The sequence below is a fragment of the Malaclemys terrapin genome, chromosome 3, assembly GCF_027887155.1.
Source record: "Malaclemys terrapin pileata isolate rMalTer1 chromosome 3, rMalTer1.hap1, whole genome shotgun sequence".
Classification (NCBI taxonomy): domain Eukaryota; kingdom Metazoa; phylum Chordata; order Testudines; family Emydidae; genus Malaclemys; species Malaclemys terrapin.
The window spans coordinates 132,463,050-132,475,422 of NC_071507.1; the positions used below are offsets into that span (position 1 = coordinate 132,463,050).

General features: G+C 45.6%; 1 protein-coding gene across 2 annotated transcripts in view; it reads left to right on the plus strand.

Annotated features, from left to right (window-relative positions):
- Positions 1 to 330: 330 nt before the first annotated feature.
- Positions 331 to 12,373, plus strand: part of ASCC3 (activating signal cointegrator 1 complex subunit 3) — a 508,554-nt gene continuing 496,511 nt past the window's right edge. For both annotated transcript variants that reach the window (XM_054023229.1, XM_054023231.1), the window contains exon 1: positions 331 to 403. The gene's annotated coding sequence lies outside the window, so the exon portion shown is untranslated. The remainder of the gene's footprint in view (positions 404 to 12,373) is intronic.

Genomic DNA, 12,373 nt, shown 5'->3' on the forward strand with positions numbered 1-12,373 from the left:
GATAGCGGGGGGTTGGGGAGAGGTGTGGCAGTGGGGACAGGGGATAGCGGGGGTAGGAGACAGGTGTGGCAATGGACCAAGGGGATAGCGGGGGTAGGGCACACCAGGGGACAGGGATAGCGGGGTAAGGCACAGCAGGGCAGTGCGCTTTGGAGAACACTGCACGGAGCAGGGAGGTCTCTCTTTGCGAGTCGGGATCAGCAAGCAGGCGGCTGCGCGTGGGGAAGGGTCAATACGGGATGAACGTAACAGTGCGAAGGGCGGGGTCGGGGGCGTGGCGTTCCGTCGGATCTACCCATCGCTCTCCCTCTGCTGGCCCCTCCCACTCTTCCTCGCTTTGCGGCAGTGTCGCACGTCTAGAACTGTGCTCTTCGCGGCAGCCGCGCCGGCAGCCGGAAGGCAGGTGAGCGGTCAGGATCTCGTGGGAGGGGGCGGCAGGCCGTGCCTACGTGGCCTTGGCGGCTGGGCCCCGCCATGGGTCTTCTCAGCTCGGAGCGGGGACGCGCTGGGGCCGGGTGTCCTGTTCTCCCGGGGGTGGGGGCTTTATTCTCCTGCTCACGGGGCGGCGGGGGATGCGGCTTTTCCCGGAGCCCGCAGCCCTGTGGCCGCCTGGCTGGTGGGGCGCGCTCGCTCCGCAGGGCTGAGTATAACCGGCGTCACCGCCCCCTTCCTGTGCCTCAGTTTCCCTAACTGCAGTGTCGCTGGTGACCTGAATCCTCGCTCGCTTTCTGCCCCTTCTCCCCCGCCCTGGGCAGCGGGGATGAGCTCACCCGGCCGGTGCGCAGGGTCTGGGGCGCTCTTTGGTGACGCTCCCCGGAGCTTAGGGGCATCGGCAGCGGCTCTTGCTCCGCAGAGCGGGGAGCGGAGCCCGACCGCAGTTGTCCCAGTGTGTCTGTGTGCTGGGCCCCTGGGTGCCTCCCGCCCGCTCCTTGCCCAGCCGCCGGCACTGGGCTGTCAGTTTCATGCAGCCTGTACTGGGGCCTTTGCTATGTGTGTAGTCACGGGTGTCTCGACTGGCTGCTTTCTGTGAGCTTTTAGTGCACCTGGCTTCCAGATTCATAGAATCATAGAATAACAGGGTTGGACGGGACCTCAGGAGGTCATCTAGTCCAACCCCCTGCTCAAAGCAGGACCAATCCCAACTAAATCATGCCAGCCAGGGCTTTGTCAAGCCTGACCTTAAAAACCTCTTTGCTTGCTTGCTTCCCCCACCAGCATATTTGTGGGGGTAGGATGTATTATAGGAACACTGTCAACAGAAAATCATTTGATAGCTATGTCCTTGTTAAAATTGTTAACAAGTATGGATTATTAGACATTAAACATTTTAAAAATCCAGTTTACAGCTCTTACTGTTTGAGTATCCTTTCTCTTGGCCATGATAAATCAATTAAGTCAGTTTCACTTTCGAAACTGTTGTATGAACACTTTGGAGTTCTTAGTGTTCTCATGTTTGGATTTCAAATACTGCTGGGGAATATGCAATTGGAGCTTAAAACAAAATAAAGATTAAAAAAAACTTGGTCAGGTTTTACAAAAGTTTATAAATAAAATTTGGGTTTTATGCCAAATGTAAATTTATTTGCAATGGTGCTGAAGTCCTGTTGGTCCCAGGATATGAAAAAGAGAAAGTGAGTTTGGTGTTTATGAAGGGGACAGATTTACTCAGAGCTCTTCTTCAGGTTTATAGATTCATAGATTCTAGGACTGGAAGGGACCTCGAGAGGTCATCGAGTCCAGTCCCCTGCCCGCATGGCAGGACCAAATACTGTCTAGACCATCCCTGACAGACATTTATCTAACCTACTCTTAAATATCTCCAGAGATGGAGATTCCACAACCTCCCTAGGCAATTTATTCCAGTGTTTAACCACCCTGACAGTTAGGAATTTTTTCCTAATGTCCAACCTAGACCTCCCTTGTTGCAGTTTAAACCCATTGCTTCTTGCTCTATCCTTAGAGGCTAAGGTGAACAAGTTTTCTCCCTATGGAGAGGTATGGGAAAGGTATTTGACTCTGACACTGAGCACAAGGTGGAACAGATTTTTAAGCATAAAGAGTTAACATACGTTGCAATAGACCCGGGGTCAGCAACCTCTGGCATGCGACTCCCCAGGGTAAGCACCCTGGCGGGCCGGGCCAGTTTGTTTACCTGCTGCGTCGGCAGGTTTGGCCAATCGCGGCTCCCAGTGGGGGCTGCCAGAAGCGGTGCGGGCCGAGGGGTGTGCTGGCCGCAGCTTCCCAACGCTCCCATTGGCCTGGAGTGGTGAACCGCGGCCAGTGGGAGCCGTGATTGGCCGAACCTGCCGACGCGGCAGATAAACAAACTGGCCCGGCCCGCCAGGGTACGTTCCAGAGGTTGCTGACCCCTGCAATAGACTGTTTAAGACCAAGTGGGCAGTTAACACTTCTGCAGTTGTAGGACAAAGGGCAGTTAGTGGGTTATAGATTGTTGTAATGAGACATAAAATCAGTATCTATTGAGTCTGTGATGTTTGGTGTCTAGCAAAGTTTTTTGAAGGTGCTGTGCAAGTTTCTTTTGAGGCCAGGGACTGAGAGGTCAAACATGGAGTGATCATTCTATTAAAAGTGCTCATCTACAGGTATATGGTGTATTTTGCCTTGTATTATTGTTCTGTGTGAATTCATTTAAGAATGTGTTGTTTGGTTTCACCCACATAGGTGTTGTTGGGGCACTTGCTGCACTGGATGAGGTATACCACATGTTGTGATAGGCATCTGTAGGACACTTCAAAGATATGTTGCGGGAGGTGTTGATCATTGCACCAGTGGAGATATGTGTGCAGGTTTTACATCTGTTATGACAGGATCTTGTGCTGCTTTGAATTGGTGTATCCTATAGTCTTTCAAGACTCATTGATCCTATATGTGACTATCACAATATGTGGCTGAAGTTAAAACTTCCGGAGTTGGGCCATTTAAGTTGAGCTATTAATGTATACATATTTATTACCTTTTGAAGATGAGGGTTCCTAAACTTATTACCATTGCTTAAGAAGGTAAAACAAAACACATTAAGTTTAATATTTAGGGCTTTTAGCAGGTGTTCTTAATTGCTTTGTATGGAATAGAAGTGAGTTTGTAGTTCCTAGCAGACAAATTAACTTAAATTGTAGTGGAAATATCACTTCTCTTAATGCAATATTAGATGCTCTCTTCCCATCTATCTTCTTTGTTTAAAGAAGCAGTGGTAACATTCTGGAGGAACCTCATGCAGTTCTCAATAAGTAACAGGAGAGAGTCTGTAACATGGGACTTTTAACTGTAGAGAATATAAGACAACTAAAAATGTTAGAAGACCAAGCCAAACAGTTTTCAGGAGGAGATGGATGGACCTCTGGGAGACATTAAAGCAGGGTACAGTAGAACCTCAAAGATACAAACACCAGAGTTATGGACTTACCGGTTAACTGGCCACCGTTTGGATCTGGAAGTAATCAAGCAGCTGGGGAGACCGAAAAAGCAAAACAAAACAGCAAATACTGTACTGCATTGGGGCTTTAGTTCTGGGGTTCAGGGCTTCAGCCATGGGGGGTTGGGGGTGCAGCCATGGGGTTGGAGGGAGGGATTGGGGCTTCTGACCCTCAGGAGCAATGGGGATCAGGGATTTAGACCAGGGCAAGCGCCAGGACTCAGGACTTCAGCCCCATGTCTCTGTTCCCAGCTTGAGCCCTGGTGCACCTTCCCCTGGCTGAAACTGGGAGTGGAGCCATGGGGAGCCCCGAGTCCCGGCCCACACTGTGGGGTAGAAGCCAGGAACGGAGCCATGGGGCTGAAGCCCTGAGCCTCAGTGCTCCCCGCGAGGCTGAAACTGTTGAATATTGTCAACTGTACATCATGTTCTAGTAATATAATTCCATGATATTTAATATTCTTTCAAGACAAACAACAAATGATGCTGCTTATTTGTGTTTTAAAATATCTCTGACATATGTGCAGAAAAGGGGAACGGACTTTTTCCACAACCAACATTGTAGAGGTAATGGGAAACTACATGCAGGGCAGCTCTGAAGATCTCGTCAGCAGTCTTAAAACAATCACCATTTATGTCAGCCTCATAAATTCTAAGGAGTTGTTCTTGGAATATAGATGCCAGATTCCATTGTGCATTGAACCCCTTTCTAATTTGCGTTAAGTGCTCTGATTCCTTAAGGCCCATTGTTACATCATAAATTGCTGCCAGAGAAGTGCTTTTTATGAGTAGGTAAACATTTGAAATAGTACATTTATTGATATTTAATTAAATTCCATGTAATTAGTAAAACATCTGAATTAGCTAAAGGAATGACAAAGAATAAAGAACACTTATAAACAGAGCTAGAAAAATCCACTTGTATGGAACAAATAGGAGACTTTCCCTGGATGAGTGCCAACAACTGCAGATTTTAAGTTTTTTTCATTAAAAAAAAATCATTTTAGCCTTTTGAAGTTAAACTTGTCTACTGTTTTTCCTACACATTTGTACTCTTGAAATCTTGTTAAAATAAGAGCCACTTCTTTTGTTCATCATACAGTATCGTGTGCTGAATACTTGCAGTGTAAACTCGCATAAGGTAATAAATATTATTTCAGAGAAATATTGACTTTATTATTGATGCTAATGCATTGTGCAGAGAGAAGTGCTGAGTAGCATTATATTTTGATTTCAGTACATGTGTTCGTATTTAAAGAATACATTGGTTGATTACCATATCAAATTGCTGAGAACAACTTATTTTATTTCACCAATTGGGACTACATTTACCAAGCAATGTGCCCCAAATGTATGGATGTGTAGAAAGTTTCTGAAATAGTAGTGACATATTGTTAGAGAAGTACTGAACACAATTTAATGTAAAAACAACAAGGAGTCTTTGTGGCACCTTAGAGACTAACAAATTCCTGTGTAGCAATACAATATGAAAAAAAAAACGCTATAACTAACACATCATGGAAAATCCTAAAAATATTATAATCACTTGTTTGGCAGATTGCCAGAAATAGTACCAGAAAGAATATTGTAACTGGAAATTGGAATTAATATCACTGAATAGCAGAGTATTAACTGATAAATGCACTTTTTAATAAGCTTTTTTGGCTAGTAAGCGCCGTGGAACTAAAGTTTAAATGACATGCATCAAGATGCGTTTTAGATTTTGGAATGCATACAGTCTATTTCATGTAACACAACAAAAATACACAGTATTCAAATGTTAAGAAAATCTTAAATTGCAGTTGTAATATTGAGGGACTACTGTTCTTTTGAGTACAGTTAAATACTTGATTAATTGTCCTTCCTAATATAATTTGAGTAGAAAATGGAAATATTTAAAGAAAATTGCTGGAAAACTTCATTACCCCAAATAATAGCATAGACATTCTCCTGGTAAGTTGCTTTTTTTAGCAATATTTGAGCTTTCCTTTAAACACTTTTTAACTATCATGTTTTTATTGAACACGAAAGTGGTCTTTTAAGTCAGGGCAAAGAAAAAAAACAACAACCCTCCACTCCAGATATGTATCCTATTACAAAGCAATTTAAGATAACACCTATTAATGTACAGTGCAAGCTGGTTTGAAATGAGCTACACCTCTACCTCGGTATAACAGTGTCCTCGGGAGCCAAAAAATCTTACTGCTTTATAGGTGAAACCGCGTTAAATCGAACTTGCTTTGATCCACTAGAGTGCAGCGCCCCCCCCCCCCCCGAGCACTGCATTATATCCGAATTCGTGTTATATCGGGTCGCGTTATATCGAGGTAGTGGTGTATTTGTGTAGTCTGATCAGTCCTCTTTGAACTGGTATCTGCCAATTTGATTCAGCCATTTATTAGAGTCTTGCAGGCCAAACCTCCCCATAGCAGCAGGCTACTGGAGCCACCCAGTCTGGTTGCCTTTCTGCTAGCCCCTGGCATAGTCTTTCATGTTCTGTGGTGCAGTGTGTGAAAACTGAAATTCTGTCTTTTAGAGTAGATATTCCCTCTTGGTTTTCAGAGGTATAATGCCCTCTAAGGTGTACAGGGTAGAGGAAGGATAGTCTGGTGGTTGGGGTGTTAGTTGGAGGTGTGGGAGACCCAGGTTCAATTTCCTGCTCTTCCATAGACTTTCTGTGTGACCTTGTGCAAGTGACTTGGGCCCAGTCTAAGCTATGAAGTTTAGCTGGCATACTGTGTTGGCTAAGAGTGTGGAGAAAATTGCATCCTTAGATGACGTAGCTCTGCTGGCAGAACCCCTATTGTAGATCCCTGATGTTGTTAAGGGCGGTGATGTAGCTATGCAGGCAGAGGAACTTCTGCTGGCTTATGTTGTGTCAACACCTAGGGGGCTCTGCCAGCATAGTTATGTTGGCCAAGGCTCTATAGCAGGGGTCAGCAACGTTTGGCACGGGGTAAGCACCCTGGCGGGCTGGGCCAGTTTATTTACCTGCTGATTCAGCAGGTTTGGCCGATCGCGGCCCCCACTGGCTGCAGTTCGCCGTCCCGGGCCAATGGGGCGGCGGGAAGCAGCGCGGGCGAGGGATGTGCTGGCTGTGGCTTTCCGCCGCCCCCACTGGCCTGGGACGGCAAACCGCGGCCAATGGGGGCCGCGATTGGCCGAACCTGCCGCGTCAGCAGGCAAATAAACTGGCCCGGCTCGCCAGGGTGCTTACCTTGACGAGCCACATGCCAAACATTGCCGACCCCTGCTCTACAGTGTAGACTAGTGGTTCTCCTCCTTTCCAGACTACTGTACCCCTTTCAGGAATCTGATTTGTCTTGAGTACCCCGAGTTTCACCTCACAAAATCAGACCTAAAAATGCAAAAGTGTCTCAGCACACTATAACTGAAAAATTGCTCACTTTCTCATTTTTACTGTATAATTATAAAATAAATTGATTGAAATGCAAGTATAATATTTATATTCCAATGTGATACTTGAGCCTGTTTTTCACTGTGAGCTTTGTCTGAAACCTGAGTACTTGGCAGCTGGGCTGAAACATGTAACTTAGCTTCACGAGGGACCCTGTGGCATGGGGCCCAGAGCAGTTGCCCTGCTTGCCACCCCCTAATGTCGGCCCTGCACTTGTGACTCCCCATAACCTGTCCTATACCCCTCCTTTGGAGCTGCAACCCCCAGGTTGAGAAACACTGATCAAGATGAGCTGAATACCCCCGGAAGACCTCTGAGTACCCCCAGGGGCACACGTACCCCTGGTTAAGAATCACTGGTGTAGACAAGCCTTTAGTCTTTCTGTGCGTCAGTTCTGCAACTATAACATGGGGGTATTACTTTCCTCCCTCACTGGGGTGTTGTGAAGATAAAGACACAAAAGACTTTGTGGTGGTCTCATACTATAGTAATGGGGGCTGAATAAGTACCGAAGATAGATATTTCCTTGTACTGTGGTGCACTCATAAAAATATTCCCCTGCCTTTCTGAAAATTATTATATCTTGTATGGAGAGTTCCCGGCTCTTTGAGCTCTGATCAAGTGAAAAATTCTTGTTGGAAATTTTCTAATTTTGAAATAGGTATGTGTTGTTAAGGAATGAGCATACAGCAGTCAATGCAAAATATACTTTGACACATATAGAAATAGCCATCGTGCTAGAAAGTTGTACATGAATTCCAAGGAGGCATCAATAAATGTCTAACGTGCACTTCAAACATTTTACAAATGAAAATCTGACTCTGTGAGATCCCAAGGGGCCATTTCTCCCTTAGTGTCTCAGCCATTCATAGTAAATCTAGACATTCCCCTTTTCCTGGAATAGCTTTATTTCCTACATTTAGCAACTGATCAAAATGTAATGAAACCTTTTTATATGAGAAATTATACAGGTATCTTTAAAGTGTTCTCATGAGCATATTGCCAGTGATGCAGGCAAACTGCCCAGGAGGAGTGGGCAGCAGCTGGTGGATTTGTTTCCAGTTAGCACACATTGCAATGTTTAAAAGAAAGCTGCACTTCCTTTCAGTACAAAGAAGAGTAAATCAGTGCTAATTTTAAATTGTCTTAAATATAATACAAAATAACGAAATAGGAAGTTGCGATTTTGCCAGTCAGCTGGCATGTTATGTGATGAAGGTGCTGCTCAGCCTGTCAGTGCCATGAGACAAGGGGACTCTAACTTAGTCTGTTTATAATTTTGGAAATCAGCATCTATACAGCATGCTTGCAAATACTGTTTAAACCTATTTCAGATTAACAGTTGCTTCTGGCGAATAAGTGAATATGCTCAAAAAGCAAGTGCGGAAGTCTTCAGCCTGTTGCATGTCCATCTGTTAAGCAGCATTGCTAGTGGTTCCTTTGTCACGAACTGTCAGAATAGATTTCTTGGTACCATGTAACAGTAAAATAACAATGTTGAGAGATGTTAGAATCTCTGAGTCTTAGGGCACATGCACTTGTTACAGCCCTTGGGCTCTTTAACACTGGGAGATATCATGTGTCTGCAGGCAGTTGCATATAAGTAGTGCCCTACCAACTTCAGGGTCCATTTTGGTCAATTTCACAGCATAGGATTTGAAAATTCCATGTTTCAGATGTTTAAATCTGAAATTTCAGTGTGTTGTATCTGTGGTGGTCCTGACCGAAAAAGGGGTTTTGGGGGGGGGGGGGGGGAAGAGGTTGCAAACCTGTTGTATGGGGTTCATGGGATTGCCACCCAAACTTCTGTGCTGCTTTCAGAGCTGGGCTCTGAAGGCAGCAGCCGCATAGCTTCCTGTAGCTGGAGGAGGTTCCTGGAGATGGAGGTGGGTCTGATCTCCCCTGTGCTGCTGGGAGTGCCCCTGCTAGGGAATCCTAGCTGCTAGTCCTGACTGGGCCGGCAAGAGACAGGACTTGTCCTTTCTCTTCATGGCTGCTCTCAGGTAGGGGATCAGACCCACCTCCGTGTACCTCCTCATGTTGCAGGAAGCTCAGGGGTTGATCTCCCTGAGAGCAGCCGTGCAGGAGAAGGACAAGTTCTGTCCCTCCCCAGCCCAGCTGGAACTAGCAGCTAGGAGCCCCTGTCTGGGGCACTCCCAGCAGCAAGGGAGAGATTGGACCACAAGCCTCCTCCGGCTGCAGGAACTTCTGAGGCTGCTGCAAGCACCGGACCTTCCTGCAGCAGGGGAGGTACCTGGAGATGGGTCTGATCCTCCAACCCCCCACCCCCCTTCCAGAGTGGCCGTGCAGGGGAAGGACAAGTCACTCCCAGCAGCTCAGGGGGATAAGATTTTAAGAGCTTATTTCATATTCTGTGACACGTTTTTCACGGCTGTGAAATTGGTAGGGCCCTAGATATAAGGTTTCCTGTTTCTTGAACAGTGGGTGAGACAGGCGAGAGACAAGGTCAGTGAATAAAAGGATCTCTTTAGCCATCTCAGGTCTTCTGACTGATAGGGGTACCTTCCTGGTACAGCCAGGGGAAGGCTATGAAGCTCTAGAATAAGGGCTGTAGGGATAATACAGTCCTGGAGATGAGGGCTAAAACAAGTCCCTGTGGGGTGGCAAGACTGTGTTCGGTTGCATTTGTCTTGAATCTGTTAGAGAGCCCAGAAAAGGAAACTGGAGAAACGTACTACTGTGTGGACTGTGATTTCACCTCCCCCACCAAATGAAATGGTATTTCTTAACATCTTGAACGTTTTATGTAGGTTTGTTATAGTGTGCTAATTCTGAATGTATCTATAAATGCTGAACAACTTCAGCTAAAGGGAGCTGAAAATCATGCTATCTTTAACTGGGAAGGTAAATTTACCTAGATTTGCCACAAACTCTCTTTAATACCATGTGACCTTGATGTCTTGATGTGTTCTTTGAGGGTTTGATCTAACTTCCAGTGAAATCAATGGGAGGAGTTACACTTACTTCAGCATTTGTCTTGATTTTTAGGGTACTGGAATAGTCTCTATCTAGCACTGCAAATACAGTTAGTAGGACAGCTAAAATGAGATTTGTCTTTTCTGAGAAAAGAAACTCCATGCAAAGTCATAGAAAAAAGTGTCTGGTATAGAAACTGATCAGCTTAGTTTTCAAACGTGCACCTGTGCTATTATATTGCTTTTAATGTTGGATGATTGCTTCCCATTTCCATTTTCTCATTTTTAAGCATTACAACTATTTTAGTAAGACACACAAGTTGTGTTTTTTGCTAATTTAAGATGACTAGTTGAAATACCCAGAAGAATAGCAATTTTGTTTATAATTTATTAAATAAATCACCAAGAGGAGGGATATATGTTTTTTGTTGTTGACACTTTGTCCTCTCACTGGTCATGGGTCAATGCTCAGAAATGTTTCCTGGTCCTGAAAGCATTTGTAATTTGTTGAGGTATTTCTGGTAATAGCAGTTTATAAAACATCACATCACACCTTTTAAAAATAACACTCCTTTCCTAACATGCTTTGCTGCCTTTCCTATTTCAGTTCTGACATTATTGTAGCAGCTGGCATATCATGAACTGAGATTACTGTCATATGCCATTCGAAACCAGTGTTTGAAGCGTTTAACAATCTACAGTTACATCATTGTTGTTTTAGCTCTAGCTGCTCTTGTTATAAGAGCCTTTGAAAAATCATTTTGGAATTGCTGGGGTTGGCTCAGGAGAAAGTAAGAGAGCAATCAGAATGTGCTTTTAAGGCCAGGCAACTTGCTGGGTACAGAAACAATTTCTACAAACTACTGAGAAGCAGAGATTTTATACCCAATGGACTGAGAGGGCTGAGGTGAATAGAGCTCCAGATCTGGCCTTTTACTTTTAGTCATTACTGTAGTTTATTGGGGATATACTTGTGAATCTGGTGATTGGTTTTAAGATGCCAGAATAAGATCTGGCTAGCTCAAGACTTTTGTTTCCTGTCTTTCAGAAGGTTTTGGGGGGTGGGGGCAGTAGACCCCCAAACCACACAGTTTCCTTTTACAGAGGTTTCAGAGGGGTAGCTGTGTTAGTCTGTATCAGTAAAAGCAACGAGGAGTCCTTATGGCACCTTAGAGACTAACAAATGTATTTGGGCATAAATAGCTTATGCCCAAATACATTTGTTAGTCTCGAAGGTGCCACAAGGACTCCTCATTGCTTTCGGAGAGGATTACACATCTGATTGCAAAGACCAACCACAGCACTAGAGAAGGGGTGCCATTGAAGAAACAAATACACCTCTACCCTGATATAACGCGATCCGATATAACACAAATTCAAATATAATGTGGTAAAGCAGTGCTTGGGGGGAGGGGAGGGGCACTCCGACGGATCAAAGCAAGTTCGATATAATGCGGTTTCACCTATAACGCAGTAAGATTTTTTTGGCTCCCGAGGACAGCGTTCTATTGGGGTAGAGGTGTACCTAGAGAGGAAGGATGGCCAGTGGCTATGGCATTAGCCTAAGACTTTGGAGATCTCTGCTCTATCTCAAACTCCCTGTACTTCAACAGGGCCAAACTGGAGCGGGATGGGTTTTGAGTGCAGTGGTTAGTGGGAATCCACAGTGCTGGACTGTGAGGAGGGAGGAGTGGAATGCTGCGGGTAGAGAGTGGAGCCAGGAGGTTGATAACAGTGTGTGGGGGTAGAGGGTGGGGTGGGGGTAGGGGGCGTGTGTGAAAGAGTTTTGCAAAAGCGACTGCGGGGGAGGGCGGGTGTGGAGCTGCTAGATTTGAAGAGCTAGTATTGCCTGCAGCACGTCCACTTGGTGCTCTATAATGTTTAAGAGCCGCTCAGTGGCTTCTTTCTGGTGTGCCGCATTCTCCTTTCAGTCCTTCTTATCGCTGTCCTGCCACACCTTCAATTCCTGTTTCTCGGCTGCGGAGTGCATCGTAACCTCACAGAGAAAGTCCTCCTTAGTTTTTCGTGGCCGCTTTCTAATTCTGTGTAGCCAGTTCTGCCACTGATAACAAAGAGGGAGGCTGGGTTCCCAAGGTCATCTCTGTGAAGTTTCAATGCTACATTTTACAGAAGCAGCATTGTTTGCAACACAGACAACACTGATTCAGTGTTTTAAAACACAGCCAGTACTCACACACCTGTCACTAGCTGGCTGACCCCAGGCAAGCACACATGAGCCACAAGACCCCCAAAATGGTGAGTAGCCGCAGGGGCAGGGTAAATCACTCTTCCCGGACCCTGCTGTACACTGGGCACATGGCTCTTGGAGAGAGCCAGCACTGTAGGGGGCCCTGATAATCATTCCTATCTGCACACTTTCCAGAGGATGTGATCATTATGAAAGATATCTCACTACTGAGGGTGAGCAGCGAATCAAGGGAGGGTCTTCTCCAAGCCTGTGGCTTCCATCCTGGCCCCTATGTGATTTGCCTGTGTGCAGCAATGGTCTCTCCCCCACCCCCGTGATGGCACAGTGGCATGGGAAAGTTACCGTTGTTGAGACAAGAAACAAAACAGTTCTGCTGA